General features: G+C 35.1%; 1 protein-coding gene across 2 annotated transcripts in view; it reads left to right on the top strand.

Moving 5' to 3' along the window:
* TMTC2 (transmembrane O-mannosyltransferase targeting cadherins 2) overlaps positions 1 to 17968 on the top strand; it is a 416762-nt gene that overhangs the window by 276566 nt on the left and 122228 nt on the right. The window lies entirely within an intron of this gene.

Genomic DNA, 17968 nt, shown 5'->3' with positions numbered 1-17968 from the left:
GCAGTCTTGCCAAAACTGGCTTTCTTTTCTATATCAATATAACATATCTTTTCCCATTTAAAAACTATCATATGGAGATGGTAAAGGCAGGGAAGCCTGGCATGCTTTAGTCCACAGGGTTGCAAAGAGTTGGACACGACTGAGTGACTGAACAATAACAATATCTATATTTACATATAGATATATCTATATAGATATATGGATATAGATATTGTTCCCTGTCAAATATATATTAAAAACTTTTTCATATTAAAAAGAATGAAACACCTACAAAATTGTTTTATCACATATGTATAAAATATGCAAGATATTAAAATTTTTTATATGTAGGATAAGTTTTAACTACCTTCATTTTTTTCTCTTCTTTCTCTTTATTTCCCTTATTGTGTATACTTAAGCATTGTTTTTTAATAATCCTAAGAGATTGTAGGAAACTAAATTAGGCTGTAAGTTTTAATTTTATCACTGAATCTTTCCAATCCCAAAGATCATTTTTAAGCCTATTTACTGTTTAAAATTACTTGGCTTTCCCAATGCAAAGTGGTTGTCAGGTTTAATTATGTAAGCAATTCCGGCCATTTCATCTTGGTAATATATCTTGAGAACAAAGTGTGTGATGTATTCATGGAGTGAGAGTCTAGAGTTAATGCCTTGTTGTTGCAGTCTGCAATCACTATGTTTAGAAAAATCTGTATGCACAAAGAAAAAAACAATCTTAAAGATATAAGTCCTGAGTCAGGGAGAGGATATATAGGTGATGGTGGGATGAAATTGAAATGGTCCATATGGTTTCTGCTCTCATAGAACTTTCTAAATGATTTTACAATTAGTCTAAAACTCTAGTATCTTTCCTTAATAAGTAAATGGCTATAAATCAAATGGCTAATTGTTTTACTGTAACCTCAATAATATTTTGTTTATTACTATGTAGGCTATGCTATGTTGACTTGCCAAACAAACCAAAACAAACCAATGAAAATCTCAAGCTTTCTTTTTTTCTAATGTGGATACTGTTATCCCAATTTGCATATATATTTTTGTTATTTTTATAAAAAATGAATGTCTGTGTTGGGTAACATGTTTTTACTGTAAGGAGTGATTGCATTCTTCCAAGGGAAATGCATGATAATAATCATTGCTATTTATTAACTTAATTTGCCTTTATTTTGATCTCCTAGGAAAATACTGTTTTGATTCTCTTATTTCTGATAATTCCTAGAACAATTTTGTACACATCCCTGCTACTTATAAAGTCATAGCTCAGTACTGGAAAATATATTTTCCTCCATCAGCCTGCAACTTACAAGTCTTTTACTTACATAGGTTTAAGATTGACAAGATGCTTTCTTCTCACATTGTTTCATAAAAAGAAGAAATTTTGTGACCTAATTTTCAGTTTTGTGAAATTTCCCCACTTTGAGCTAGTTAGTGAGAATGGTGAAAGAACCAAATAAATAGACGACACAATGAATTTATTGCAGGGGTTTTTAGAGTAAAAAGCTTACACAAATTTTTAAATGCATATTTTTGAGAAGTAAACTTGTGGAATGAGAAAGTTGTGTCATAAATGGCTATGAGGGAACTTTAGGTTCCTTACTCTTGTTTAGGTGAGGAGAACTGACAAAGATGTCAAATGCACCTCCTGAAAACAAAACACCAAAACTCTCACTTGTAAATTTATCCTAACTCACTTGAAGGATGTAAACTCTGTGCTGAGTTCAGTTAGTAGGTTGGCTGTCAAAGAAGTCTGTTTTTCTCTCAGCCTCTGTACGGCTGGCTTTTCGGCTGATTAATTTCTTTTTGTTGGATATTCCAGTGTGTGTATCTATGTGTGTGTATGTGTTTACATCACTTTTTTCAAAGTATATTTATAAATATTCAGAGTAAATTTCTTACAGGATGGTTCACATGCTTAATCTGTCTTCTATGACTGGTGGTTTTTAAGTGGAATGCTCAAGTCATTTAGCATCTGACTGTGAAAAGATGGTTTTTTACTGTGTGAGATTTGAACTTCACATCTTTCAAGTGTGGAAGCATTAACACTCCAGTAGTGTTAAGCTTTTTATACCACCTGCTTCCCCTATTTCAAGTTCTGGTGATTTTCTTATGATTCCTTCCATTGGCACTCTTAAAAATCTATGAGTCAGCCTTTCAAATATGATATGACTATATAACTGGATTAGCTATTGATTTGTTTACCTCCAGAAAGAATATTAACTTTGAATTTTTAAGCTAAATCTATTCATTGAACTTTTATTTCTGCATCATTAGAAGAGACAAGACCAGGAAAAAGGACAAGACCAATACCAGGATATTTTAGAAATTCACTTTGTAAGCTGTGGAGCCAACAATATAAGGAAATCATGAGTTTTTGGCTGTGTATCAAAAAGAATAAATATATAAAATGTATGTACACAGTTTGCTCCTAAAAGTTCATTTCTTAGTATAAAACTGTAGTATTTTTTTTCCTCTTTTTACCATTCACGCTTGATTTAAATTCTACATTACATACTATAGTTACAGACATTAATTTGCTAGGCATTAGTCTATACACTACAAAGGCCAGCCTCCAGTTCAGCTGCATTAAATAGGTAATATATTTTGTTTAAAGTTTCAATTAAACCGAAGACCAGAAGATATATGGTCCCTATGGGGAGTTTGAACATTTTCATGCTAGGGTTGCTGCAGGATCATGCTTAGGTCTAGATGTCGCTTGCTTTCCTGGAAATATGAGACAGTTGATTATATTTCACTGCTATTAAAACCACACAAGCCCACCTGTTACATTAATTCATATTTTTTCCAGTTTAGTGGTAAAGGAAAAGACTGAAGCTTAAAAACTTTATTTTTAAATTGAGTTATAAAGAAATTAATATACTCATTAATACCTAATTATACCCTTAATATCTGATTCCCAAATAGTTTCAATATATTCTTCTTTAAAAATATGTTTTCTGAGGCCTCAGTAGAAGTAAATGAGAAAAAACATGTATAATTTGCTCTTTCATTGGATACTTTCCATGGAATGAGTCTTCTACTCGGTTAAGAAATATCAGTGGGATTGTTCTTAGAAAATTAATGTATTGTTATGCTATATTTGGAAAATTAACTAAATTTCAAATCCTGGCATTCTTAAAAGATGCCAGTTTTGATGACATTGAGATGAAATAGACATAATCATGAAGAAGGAAAAAACCATGTATGAAAAATACAGTCTTAAAAATTAGTGTCGAGAAAATGATCATTTGTTGCACATATTTAGAATAGACCAGTAATACAAATGAAGTTAAAAATTAAATACATTACGAACTGTATGTCCTTTGCTGTGTATATATTTATATCTGTTTTTTCTAATAGGTAGGGAGAGATTGTTTTCTACAAGAAAATCTAGTTTAACTCCCCCATGAGCTGTTACATAAGTTGTGATTTTATTTATAATGATAAAAGTTATTGTCATATTCAGATTGAACAAAGCATTAAAACGGAACATGAAGAGTTTTGTTCCAAATTGCAAGTCTTTTTTTTCCCTCCAAATATGTAATTATGAGCATGAGTTTCTATGAGCTGTTAGTAGAACCTTATTTTAAGTATTCATTGACAATAGGATGAATTTTTAAATTTCTCATCTCTCTTAGTGATTAACATTCATAAAAAATTTTATAGTATAAAATACATTATTCATTACATATTATAGAGTCATGTTGCTTAATCCATACGTATGAAGTGCATTCCTAAGATGTGTATAAAATAAAAAATGCTTTTATTATACTTTTCTGATGGTTTCCTGCAGTTTGTATCTTATTTTTCTGAATACTATTATTTTCATTAATTAATCCCAAACTAGTAATACATTTACTCATTCTTTTTTCTTCCTTCTGGAGTAAACTTTGGGTTTTTCTCAACACAATTTATAACTTCCTTGCATATATTTCTAGTAGTCTCTAAATATTTCAGTTCTATTAAGCCATTTTATTTTATTGTGAGATTATCTTTTTCAGTCAGTTCAGTTGCTTAGTCATGTCCGATTCTTTGCGACCCCAAGAACTGCAGCACGCCAGGCCTACCTGTCCATCACCAACTCCCGGAGTTTACCCAAACCCATGTCCATTGAGTCGGTGATGCCATCCAGCCATCTCATCCTCTGTCATCCCTTCTCCTCCTGCCTTCAATCTTTCCCAGCATCAGGGTCTTTTCCAATGAGTCAGCTCTTCGCATCAGGTGGCCAAAGTACTGGAGTTTCAGCTTTAACATCATTCCTTCCAAAGAACACCAAGGACTGATCTCCTTTAGGATGGACTGGTTGAACCTCCTTACAGTCCAAGGAACTCTCAAGAGTCTTCTCCAACACCACAGTTCAAAAGCATCAATTCTTTGGCACTCAGCTTTCTTTATAGTCCAGCTCTCACATCCATACATGACCACTGGAAAAACCATAGCCTTGACTACATGGACCTTTGTTGGCAAATTAATGTCTCTGCTCTTGAATATGCTGTCTAGGCTGGTCATAACTTTCCTTCCAAGGATTAAGCGTCTTTTAATTTCTGTATGTGATTTGGAACCTAGAAAAATAAAGTCTGACACTGTTTCCACATCTATTTCCCATGAAGTGATGGGACCAGATGCCATGATCTTCGTTTTCTGAATGTGGAGCTTTAAGCCAACTTTTTCACTCTCTTTCACTTTCATCAAGAGGCTCTTTAGTTCCTCTTCACTTTCTGCCATAAGAGTGGTGCCATCTGCATATCTGAGGTTATTGATATTTCTCCTGGCAGTCTTGATTCCAGCTTGTGCTTCCTCCAGCCCAGCTTTTCTCATGATGTACTCTGCATATAAGTTAAATAAGCAGGGTGACAATATACAGCCTTGACATACTCCTTTTTCTATTTGGGACCAGTCTGTTGTTCCATGTCCAGTTCTAACTCTTGCTTCCTGACCTGCATACAGGTTTCTTGAGAGGCAGGTCAGGTGGTCTGGTATTCCCATCTCTTTCAGAATTGTCCACAGTTTATTGTGATCCACACAGTCAAAGGCTTTGGCATAGTCAATAAAGCAGAAATAGATGTTTTTTCTGGAACTCTCTTGCTTTTTCCATGATCTAGTGGATATTGGCAATTTGATCTCTGGTTCCTCTGCCTTTTCTAAAACCAGTTTGAACATCTGGAAGTTCACGGTTCACATATTGCTGAAGCCTGGCTTGGAGAATTTTGAGCATTACTTTACTAGCATGTGAAATGAGTGCAATTGTGCGGTAGTTTGAGCATTCTTTGGCATTGCCTTTCTCTGGGACTGGAATGAAAACTGACCTTTTCCAGTCCTGTGGCTACTGCTGAGTTTTCCAAATTTGCTGGCATATTGAGTGCAGCACTTTCACAGCATCGTCTTTCAGCATTTGAAATAGCTCCACTGGAATTCCATCACCTCCACTAGCTTTGGTCATAGTGATTCTTCCTAGGGCCCACTTGATTTCACATTCTAGGATGTCTGGCTCTACGTGAGTGATCACACCATTGTGATTATCTGGGTTGTGAAGATCTTTTTTGTACAGTTCTTCTGTATTCTTGCCACTTCTTCTTAATATCTTCTGCTTCTGTTAGGTCCATACCATTTCTGTCCTTTATCAAGCCCATCTTTTCATGAAAGTTCCCTTGGTATCTCTAATTTTCTTGAAGAGATCTCTAGTCTTTTCCATTCTATTGTTTTTCTCTATTTCTTTGCATTGATCGCTGAGGAAGGCTTTCTTATCTCTTCTTGCTATTCTTTGGAACTTCATATCTTTCCTTTTCTCCTTTGTTTTTCACTTCCTGTCTTCTCACAACTATTAGTAAGGCCGCCTCAGACAGCTGTGTCGCTTTTTTGCATTTCTTTTTCTTTGGGATGATCTTGATTCCTGTCTCCTGTACAATGTCAGGAACCTCCATCCATAGTTCATCAGGCACTCTGTCTATCAGAACTAGTCCCTTAAATTGTGGATAGTATTATATTTGGAGGGAGAGGGTCACACACACACACACACATACAGAGTCTCATTTTCTCTTTTTTGGGAAATTCTGAGCATTTTATGGGGTTGTCTCCCACATTTGTTGATTGATTGTTTTTAGTGATTTATTTCCTTGAAAGCATAAAGGAAATTGATAAACCTAGAGAATTTCAGGATACCCAGTTGCAAAAAGAGCTATATTGACATAGGCTTCTGGCTGTTTTTCAAGTTAAATTTTGATGGCACATCAAATGTTTTTTCAGTATTTAACACTAGGTATTAGGAACCTTTTAAACTTTCACTGAAGTTTAACCTCTTTCCTCAAGATTAGCGTTTCAATTTAATGAAACACATATTCAGTTTTTTTCCCCTGCATTTCCTCTCTTTGCTTTAAAAACAGCCTTTCTAGCTTCAAGGATTTCTCTTAAATTTGATGCTATAAGGACTTGCCCCTAGAAACTGATAAAAATTTATTATGTTTTATAGATAATAAATGTAAAATTAAATATCGTTGAGGGAAGGGAGTTTTCATAAAAGTTTGCCTAGGAGAATTGATTAAATGTTTGGAAAGAATGAAATTAGCTATCTGCCTCACACCACATGGCAGAATGTATTTCATATGGGATAGGCAGCTAATTTTAATAGTGAAACTATATAATTAAAGGTGAATATATATCCCTATGGTGGAGAATAGTTCTTTGTGTATAATAGATAGTGGTAAATTTACACAGGAAAAGTCAACCTGATTTGCATGTGTAAAAATTAAAATAGTCTGATGAAAAGCTATTAACTGTATTTTGCCTATCAGAGAAAAAGATAGATGTCTTAATTAAAAGCTGCCTTAAAATCATTAAACAATGACTCACATTTAAAAAATAATGATGGTTAAATTTTTGTGGAAAAAAATTGTTAAAACATGCGTTTTTGGGGCACTCCCTGTCTGTCCAGTGGTTAGGACTCTCTGCTTCCACTGTCAGGGGCCTGGGTTCAATCCCTGCTCTGGGAACTAAGATTCCACAAGCCCCATAGTATAGCGAAAAAAAAAAGAGAAACCAGAAAACAAAACAACCATATATGCATTTTCGTTAGTTCAAGGATTTCACTGCTGTATATGTGTTCTAAGATAATAAGATGTATATTAAAAAAAAGAAAAGGATAATTGCTAAAGTAGGTTTAGTACCTACAAGAATATGGGAGGGGAATTTGAATACACAAGCAATTAATATTGAATGAGAACATATAATTTTGGAAAATATAGCATATTTTTATTTAATACAGTAAACTGCTAGAAGGAACCTAAATATTTAAAACTAGCAAATTATTTTACTTATAATTTACTCTTTTAATGTTTAAATAAATTGTAGAAAAATAAAATTTTACTAATCAGTAACTATGATTGATGGAATTCATTTAATTTAATAAAAGCACCACTTTTCAGACTTTCAACAATGAGTAGATATAATTAGATAATAAATATATAAATGTTAAAAATAAATTCAAGGAGTAATCAGGACTTGATCTAGTCAGTCTTGAGTAGATCGTCTAGAAAATCCATCAATTTGACATTTCCTTAAACTAGGGTATTGTCGCTGATTTATGAAACAACTATACAGATTACTGGAAATGATTGTCTATAAATTATTATCTAATTTGGGAAATTAAAAAGTTATTTGGTGTTGGCTCCTCATTTTGTAGATGGTAAAACTAAGGCCCTTTCAGGGTTAGGAGGTTGTAGAACATATGCCCAATGAAATACTACTCGGCTAGAAAAGGAATGCATTTGAGTCTGTTCTAATGAAGTGGATGAACCTAGAGCCCATTATACAGAGTGAAGTAAGTCAGAAAGAGAAAGACAAATATGGTATATTAACACATATATCTGGAATCTAGAAGGACGGTACTGACGATCCTACATACAGGGCAGCAATGGAGACACAGAGAATAGACTTCTGGACTCAGTGGGAGAGGGGAGGGAGGAATGACCTGAGAGAAGAGCACTGAAACATGTACGTTATTGTATGCGGAATGGATGGCCAGTGCCAGTTCTACGTTAAGCCAGACACCCTGGGTCTGTGCTCTGTGACAGCCTGGAGGGATGGGTGGAGAGGGAGGTTTTAGCAGTGTTCAGGATCAGGGGACAGATGTAGGCCTATGGCCAATTCATCTTGATGTATGGCAGAAGCCATCACAATATTGTAAAGTAATTATCCTCCAATTAACCTAAATTAAATAAATTAAAAAATTAAGTCCCTTTCAAATAACCTGTTTGTCTACAACCATACAAAGTTCTAATGGCAAGATAAGGATTAGAAACCCAGTCATTTTATTATTCTTTTTTTTATAACTCATAATTCAGTGCTGCATCATAATTATAAATAATTTTACCAGATGAGACAAACCAAGTTAATAAGTCAATTAATTAAAATATTTATTTCATTTTAATATTCAATGCAAAATTAGTTTCTAAGGGAAGAACAGTAACATATATAAAATAAATAATAACAAACATGAAGATAAGATGGGTAAAGTGCTCATTAGAAGAAAACTGACCAGCACAGAGAAACACTACTTATAAAAACCACTGAAACAAACCTGGTATCTTAAATGGAAAATAAGCATTCCATGAGAAAGAAATGTTGACCTTAATGACCAGCCTGTTCCTCAAACTGGGAAAGCTTGGAAAGTAGACAGATTACCATAGAATGCCTAACTTTGAGGCTAAGTATCCTACAACACTTGCAATAATGACAATGAGATGCTTTCACTCTATCAGCAGGAGGAAATCTGCTAGAAATCACGTGGGGCTATATTCTGAACGTGCCCATTCTTTAGAGGCCAGAAAAAAGTGCTGTAACCTATGTGAGGCCTTTTACAAAGATAGCATTTCTCCCCAGGGTGCTGCTGTCCCAGTATTTTGCAAGCATACTTCTGAAGCTTTCATAAGTCCTTAAATTATAGCAAGGTATATGAAGTTCTGTGTTTTTCATAACCTTTTCCACTCATGTTTCTCTGTTCACTCTGACTTTCCTCCCAGCCATTTACCGTATGTTTTATTGTTTCCCTGATACTTCATTCTAAAACATGATACCTAGGAAATAACATTTTTAAACACAACTGAAATTTTAAGTAGTAATTTTTTAAAAGTTTTTTGTATTATTTGTTTCATGTACACCTAAAAATAAAATCTTAGAAAATTTTGATACCATAAATATATATGATCAACATATCTCTTTGTCACAAGATTATAAGTACCAGAAGGCAACTGTGAATGCTGTCTCATTAAACTTTAGGTTTACCATTATATGAGTTATCCACGTTGGCTAATCTAAATTGATATGCAAGATACATATTTAAGAATTCAAAAAAAAATTTAACAATTACTGTAAGAGTTGAGTAAAGAGTGACTACTTTTGTTAAAAGTAGTCAAATTTTTTTGTTTTTTCAAATAGGAAATTTGGAGGGAGGAGAAATTGGATGAATGTGGTCAAAAGGTACAGACTTCCAGTTATAATACAAAATACTAGGGATGTATTAAGTTGGTACAAAAGTAATTGTGGTTTCAGACTGTGATTTTTAAATCATTTTAATTAGGTTCAAACACATCTTTATTAATCAAAATAGGAATTATTACAATCAACACATTTTTTGCTAATAAGAGATAAGTTTGTTTATTCCTGTAGCATAAAAGTCCATGCCTTGGGATTTCAGGAACTCTTGGAAGGCATTTTTGCCTCTTGCCTGCTGTGGAAGATTTGCCCTGCAAAAAGTTGTTGAGATGCTTGAAGAAGTGAGAGTCAGTTGGCGAGAAGTCAGGTGAATATTGCAGATGAGGCAAAACTTCATAGCCCAATTCGTTCAACTTTTGAAATGTTGGTTGTGTGATGTGTGGTCAGGTGTTGTCGTGGAGAAAAATTGGGCCCTTTCTGTTTTGGCCACAACAGAAATTATGTCATTTCTGTTGACCAATACCAGCTGCAGGCATTGCTGTTTTCAGTGTATTTCATCAATTTGCTGAGCATATTTTTAAGATGTAATGGTCTCACTAGGATTCAGAAAGCTCTAGTGTATCAGACGGGCAGCAGACCACCAAGCAGTAACCATGACTGTTTTTTGGTGCAAGTTTGGCTTTGGGAAGTGCTTAGGAGTTTCTTGGTCCAACCACTGAGCTGCTCACCACTGGGTGTCGTATAAAATCCAGTTTTTGTCCCATGTTACAATCAGATCTAGAAACGGTTTGTTTTTGTGTAGAATAAGAGAAGACAACACTTCAAAATAATTATTTTTTTGATTTACAGTCAACTCATGAGGCACCCATTTATCGAGCTTTTTCACCTTTCCAATTTGTTTCAATTTCTGGATGACCATAGAATGATCCATATTAAGTTCTTTGCCAACTTCTCTTGTAGTTGTTTCTTAAATTGAAGAAAGTAGGGAAAACCACTAGGCAATTCAGGTATGCTGCCGCTGAGTCACTTCAGTCGTGTCCGACTCTGTGCGACCCCATAGATGGCAGCCCACCAGGCTCCCCCGTCCCTGGGATTCTCCAGGCATGACCTAAATCAAATCCCTTATGATTATACAGTGGAAGTGAGAAATAGATTTAAGGGACTAGATCTGATAGAGTGCCTGATGAACTATGGATGGAGGTTCGTGACACTGTACAAGAGACAGGGATCAAGACCATCACCATGGAAAAGAAATGCACAGAAGCAAAATGGCTGTCTGAGGAGGCCTTACAGATAGCTGTGAAAAGAAGAGAAGTGAAAAGCAAAGGAGAAAAAGAAAAATATAAGCATATGAATGCAGAGTTCCAAAGAATAGCAAGGAGAGATAAAGCCTTTCTCAGTGATCAATGCAAAGAAATAGAGGAAAACAACAGAATGGGAAAGACTAGAGATGTCTTCAAGAAAATTAGAGATACCAAGGGAACATTTCATGCAAAGATGGGCTCGATAAAGGACAGAAATGGTATGGACCTAACAGAAGCAGAAGATATTAAGAAGAGGTGGGAAGAATACACAGAAGAACTGTACAAAAAAGATCTTCATGACCAAGATAATCACGATGGTGTGATCACTGACCTAGAGCCAGACATCCTGGAATGTGAAGTCAAGTGGGCCTTAGAAAGCATCACTATGAACAAAGCTAGTGGAGGTGATGGAATTCCAGTTGAGCTATTTCAAATCCTGAAAGATGATGCTATGAAAGGGCTGCACTCAATATGCCAGCAAATTTGGAAAACTCAGCAGTGGTCACAGGACTGGAAAAGGTCAGTTTTCATTCCAATCCCAAAGAAAGGCAATGCCAAAGAATGCTCAAACTACTGCACAATTGTACTCATCTCACACGCTAGTAAGTTAATGCTCAAAATTCCAAGCCAGGCTTCAGCAATACTTGAACCGTGAACTTCCAGATGTTCAAGCTGGTTTTAGAAAAGACAGAGAAACCAGAGATCAAATTGCCAGCATCTGCTGGATCATGGAAAAAGCAAGAGAGTTCCAGAAAAACATCTATTTCTGCTTTATTGACTATGCCAAAGCCTTTGACTGTGTGGATCACAATAAACTGTGGAAAATTCTGAAAGAGATGGGCATACCAGACCACCTGACCTTCCTCTTGAGAAACCTGTATGCAGGTCAGGAAGCAACAGTTAGACCTGGACATGGAACAACAGACTGGTTCCAAATAGGAAAGGGAGTACGTCAAGGCTGTATATTGTCACCCTGCTTATTTAACTTATATACTGAGTACATCATGAGAAATGCTGGGCTGGAGGAAGTACAAGGTCGAATCAAGATTGCCTGGAGAAATATCAATAACCTCAAATATGCAGATGGCACCACCCTTATGGCAGAAAGTGAAGAGGAACTAAAGAGCCTCTTGATGAAAGTGAAAGAGGAGAGTGAAAAAGTTGGCTTAAAGCTCCACATTCAGAAAACGAAGATCATGGCATCTGGTCCTATCACTTCATGGGAAATAGATGTGGAAACAGTGGAAACAGTGTCAGACTATATTTTGGGGGGCTCCAAAATCACTGCAGATGGTGACTGCAGCCATGAAATTAAAAGACGCTTACTCCTTGGAAGGAAAGTTATGACCAACCTAGATAGCATATAAAAAGTGGAGACATTACTTTGCCAACAAGGTTCCGTCTAGTCAAGGCTATGGTTTTTCCAGTGGTCATGAGTGGATGAGAAAGTTGGACTGTGAAGAAAGCTGAGTGCAGAAGAATTGATGCTTTTGAACTGTGATGTTCGAGAAGTCTCTTGAGAGTCGCTGGGACTGCAAGGAGATCCACCAGTCCTTCCTAAAGGAGATGAATCCTGGGTGTTCATTGGAAGGACTGATGCTGAAGCCTAAACTCCAATACTTTGGCCACCTCATGCGAAGAGTTGACTCATTGGTAAAGACCCTGATGCTGGGAGGGATTGGGGGCAGGAGGAGAAGGGGACGACAGGGGATAAGATGGCTGGATGGCATCACCGACTCGATGGGCACGAGTTTGGGTAAACTCCGGGAGTTGGTGATGAACAGGGAGGCCTGGCGTGCTGCAATCGTGGGGTTGCAAAGAGTCATACATGACCGAGTGACTGAACTGAACTGAACTGAACTTGTAACAGGATCAGCTTTGCTCATTGCTCCCAGTTGGTCTTTGTCAGCTTCCGATGGCCAGTGACTATACTCTTCATCTCCAAGGCTCTCGTCTCCTTTGCAAAACTTCTTGAACCACCACTACACTGTACTTTTGTTAGCAGTTCCTGGGCCAAATGCATTGTTTTTGTTGAGAGTTGTCTCTGCTGCTTTCTGACCTCTTTGAACTTGAATAAGAAAATCACTTGAGTTTGCTTTTTGTCTAACATCATTTATATAGTCTAAAATAAATGTAAAATTAACAGCAAGTAATAAGTTATTAGCAAAAAAAAACTGAACTGAGAAGTGCACATTAAAATGATGTATAACGTAGCCACATTTGTTTAAGATTGTATTCCAGTATCAAACAGCAAAGTTCAGCAATGTAAAACTCAATTACTTTTGCACTAGCCTAATGTTCAATACAATGTACAATATCATATAATCGTTAACACTGCTATATGATATACTTGCTTAGAGAGTAGATCCTCAAAATTCGCACATCGAGGGAAACAAGCATTATGTCTTATCTATACTATATGAAATATATCAAGTGACCTTATTGTGGTAGTCATTTCACAATATATGTCAAGTCATAATGTTGTATACCTTAAACTTTTACAATGCTTTATGCCACGTCTATCTAAATAAATCTAAAAGGGGGAAAAAAAGAGGAATCTAAACTGAAATATAGAAATAGAAATGTATTATTTTGTGGAAAAGCAGGAAAAACAAAAGGTAAGACTAGCAGATAGTGGTAATATGTACCCCTGTATGCTCTATTCTTTATCTGCAAGCCAGAGCTGTCCGGTAACTTGAAACATGAGAATCACTGAGATCTGGACTCTTACATCATCAATAATCTAGCATTCTTTCCTTTAAGGAGTTAGCCTTTGCTGGGTTATTTAGATTCAGGGGTTTTTAGGGAGGAAGAGTGACATTATTTGTTCTACATCTGAAACTGGTTTATATCTGCCTGAAGCCAGCCTGGAGACATCCAAATCCCCTTTGTCTGTGAGTGAAGCAGAAATAAATCTGGGTGATGAACCTGATCACTATATCATCACACACCACATCTTTGAATTCTTATGAAAAGTGCTTCTATTATGTCATTTTTTTTTTTTTTTGTAGGATAGGAAAGAAAAATACTCATCATTGCTTCTTACCTCCTGGGTACTGTAAACATTTTTTTTTTTTCTATTATTGTAAGTTAAGAAGAATTACAGTACCACAAAAGATGACTTAACCCACCTTCCTGCACCCTATTCCCAATAAAGTCTCTTCATTCTCTTCCTTATTGAACTTACTGAACTTTCTTTTCCTGTGATCATTTCCTTTATGGAATTTTTATGATTTTACTATTTTAATCAAGCTTGAAGGATTACATATACACCATTCTCTCTCCTAATACTGAATTCAGTGATGGTATTTTTTGCAATTATTTTATTTCTTCTCTAATTTTTTTTACATATTTGAACTAAATGGTATGGTAAAAATAGAATCTAATCCAAATCTTCAAGTCGTTTGCTTGTTTTTGAACACTGAACAAGTTGATTAAGCTCAGTAACCCATAGTGACCTCATTTGTAAAATGAGACCAATACTAATTAACAGTGTAAGAATAATATAAATGCATAAAGGTAATACGTTTAATACTTCAGTGGATATTCAATAAGTAATAAGCTTTATATGGTTGGTAACTGCTTGATGCAGTGGCAAAAAGCATGGGCTTTCAAGACATTCAGACTTTTTTTTTTAATCTTTGGGCCACAGCACATTGTATGTAGGATCTTAGTTCCCCAAGCAGGGATCAGACCCACACCCCCTGCATTGACAGCACAGAGTCTTAACCACTGGCATGTCAAGAAAGTCCCCAAATCTTATAAGATAGGATTGTTAGCTGTGTAGGTCACTTGTTATTCCTGCGCCTTCTTCCTCATTCATAAAAAGCCCCTTATATGAATTAGAAATATGAAGCTCCTACTTTGGCCATGCCAGGAATACAGCAAGTACTTGGGCTTATATTGTTTATTGCCTGAACCTTTATTGAATTGCCTTTTACACACATTTAAATTCATCCATGATTATTTTCTTGCATTTTTGGTTTTGCGTCTTTATTACCACTTTACAGGCTGTTTTTGTGTTAAGGTTAACCTTAAGAACTAAAGTACATCTTATATGCTAGATATTTCCCTGTTAAGAATTGAATCCAGTTTGAGGCAGAAACGTTTTTAAAGGTCAGCCATGGATTATTATTGCTCTTTCTTAGTCCTTTAATTCAATAGATAAGCTCAAGGCAAAATGAAATGAACTTGATGGCCTGTGTATCACAAGCTAGAAAACAGTTTCCCATGAGTGAGACAAAGTATAATTTTCACCTGATCTGGAGACTTGGGAATTTAGTGATTGTTCACTACCAACAGATTAGCAATGCACTGAGATCAGGTCTTCCTGTGTTTGAACTGCAGCTTTCTACATTTATGGTTTTGTGTGTTTAATTTAGCTACTCTGGTTTTCAATTTTCTCATCTGTAAAATCCAGGTTAATTAAGGACATTCCTTAATTTAAAAAAATGAGGTACAGAGCAACTAATATAGAGACTGAAAATACATTTCATCTCACAAACATAATCTAAAAGTTAGTTGGCACTGGCTGAATGAGGGTGAGGTGTTAAGGACCCGTGTGGGGCTAAGTGAGAAAACCTTCTGTGCACCCAAAGATATAGGATGGGAGGAGTGGGTACATGTAAGTCAGATGTTTGCTTCTGGTAGTTTGTTACCCTGATTCACAATAAGCATTCAGTGAGTGCTATTGTCATCATTATTACTGAGATACAACGAATGATTACATGAAGTGTTTCTAAGTTGTAATGTATAGAACCTAAGGAAGCTAGTTATTTACATTTTTTATATACTTGCCAAGATACATTATTACATAATATTTTTTATTTATGATCCTTTGATATTTTCCCACCTCACTAGCTTTATAACTTAATAAGTTGCTTATGAGTTCTTACTGAACAAAATAGGTCAAGTTAAGTAGTTAGCAAATTAATATTTCATTTCAAAATGGGTTTTAATAATGGTAGATTTCTGACTTGGAACAAAGGAGGAGTATGCTTTTTGAAATGATTTTCAAACATCAACCACTTAAATATGAAAATTTGAATCTCAAAAGCAACCATGGACTTAGGATTCTCCTGTGTTTTCTCTGTGCCGATAACTTACTGTTCTACAAATTCGTTTTTTTAAATAAATTGAAAGTAGAAGCCATATTAAATGCAATGATTGTCAACTTCTAAAAAGTGATCTATAAGCAGTTGAAGACTGTAAGTAGAATTTCAGATTAATTCCAAACAGAACCTCATAAAGCAGACCCATCTTTCAGGTCTGACTCTGAAATTTCTACTGGCTTTATAATCCATTTCAGAGATAGTTGAATTTTGTTTATCATTAATTGCTTTAAATTTTTAAATATTTGATTTTATATTTTATATAAATCATATCTAATATTTAGTATAAAGAAATGGTTCACTCTCCCTAAGAAAAATTACTGTTTGCTTTATTTGGAAATGTTTATTAGTTCAACATTTTAAAAAGAAAATTGCCTGACAGTGTTTTACTTATTATGAGATATAATAAGACAATATAATTATTACAGAAACATGAAAAAAAAATCTGTGCCTAATCCTACCAATCTTAACAACTATGAGTATTTTGTGTATTTTATTCTAGTCTTCGGTCTTTGCTTCAGTATTTCTTGCATCTCAGCCTGAGCACTTAATTATGTCTAACCAAATTCTTCTTAAATGGAAACATGTTTTAAGCTTTAGGAAAAAAAAATCAAGCTATCATTGTTATGATACTATAGTTTAAGGGCTGTTTTCAGAACTAGAAACACATAGATGTGCGAGTGGTACATACATTTTTGTTTATGTTACATGTAATTTGTCACCAATATTTTTTACTAACTGATGAGCAAAGGGCACTCAAAAGGCCTGGAGACGCAGATCAATTCAATTCATCAAACATATTTGTATTGACAACACTGTGGTAATGTAAAGAGAATTTGATTAAAATAAAAGGAAGTTAGCTCTTTCTTTGAAGCAAAGATGTACAACCAGTGTGGGTGATACCTTTAGGAAAATCCTCTGATTATTCCTCTAAATGGAAAGAGCCATCACACTTACGATTAGTTAAGCTGTTATAAAAATCTGCTTGAAAAATAATGCAGGTCACCAGTTTGTTGCTTGGTCTCAGAAATTGAGTAGTTTCTACATTTGAAGTGTTTAATATAACTATACTATTTAACTTAAACACACAAATCATCTTACAATCTAATCTTCCTATCAAGTGGAATATTCTTTCAAACTATAAGTGTAGAAAGGAGAGGCAGGTGGTGATAAGAAGGTAACTGATACACTTTTGACTTATTTCTGATTTTTTTCTTGTGCTTGGCTGTTAATAAAAAGCTATTTGGTGGGCAAAATTTATATAAGTTGAAAATAATAGCTGACGGCTGAAAGGCCTTAGACTAGCTTTGCACTTGGTAATGGGCATGCTAAATAATTGTCACATATTCACTGGATTTTCCAAATGAAACTGGTAAATTCTACTTTACTTATTAAAATATAAAATGCAAATAATTTCTGAAAAATCTAAGATCTAGCACCAATGCTTCATACCAAATATTTTTAGCTTTTTTTTCCCCATGGCCACATCGCTTATGGACTCTCAGTTCCCAGACCAGGGACCAAACCCATGCCCCATTGCTTCTGCAGGGCCTGAACCTGTGTCCCCTACGGTGGAAGAATGAAGCCCCAACCGCTCGATCACCAAGGAATTCCCTTTAACTTCTTCATTTAACATTACTTTCTCAACAGAGTTTTCAACTTTAGTGGGTAGGACCTTGAACTTTGGTTGATTAGGCCCTGCATAATACTCTCCATTTAGTAGTTATTCTATAAATACTTGAGTTTGTAAAGGAAAGAATGAATATGAATAAAAAGAACAAATGATTGTAGATAAGAAAGACCCAACCTTAAAAAATGAAATGGTAACAAAGCACGTATGATTGAGAGTCAGACATTTCTAGATTTAAAAAAAAAATCAAAGCTTTATTGCATACTACATTTTTGACTTAGGCATTTCACTTAATTTTGCCAAACACAAGTTTTCTCATCTGTGAAATCGACGTGATGATGATTCAGGGGAATCAAATGAGATAATGGATGAGAGTACTTCTCACAGAATCTGAAAATGTATAAACATGTGATATAAACACATGTGGAATATAAACATGTGATATGATGCTGTTGCAAATGTTCTTGGAAAACTGTACGTCAGATTGATTTTCCTTTGAT

The sequence above is a fragment of the Bos mutus genome, chromosome 5, assembly GCF_027580195.1.
Source record: "Bos mutus isolate GX-2022 chromosome 5, NWIPB_WYAK_1.1, whole genome shotgun sequence".
Classification (NCBI taxonomy): Eukaryota; Metazoa; Chordata; class Mammalia; order Artiodactyla; family Bovidae; genus Bos; species Bos mutus.
This window is presented reverse-complemented; position numbering and strand designations above follow the sequence as displayed.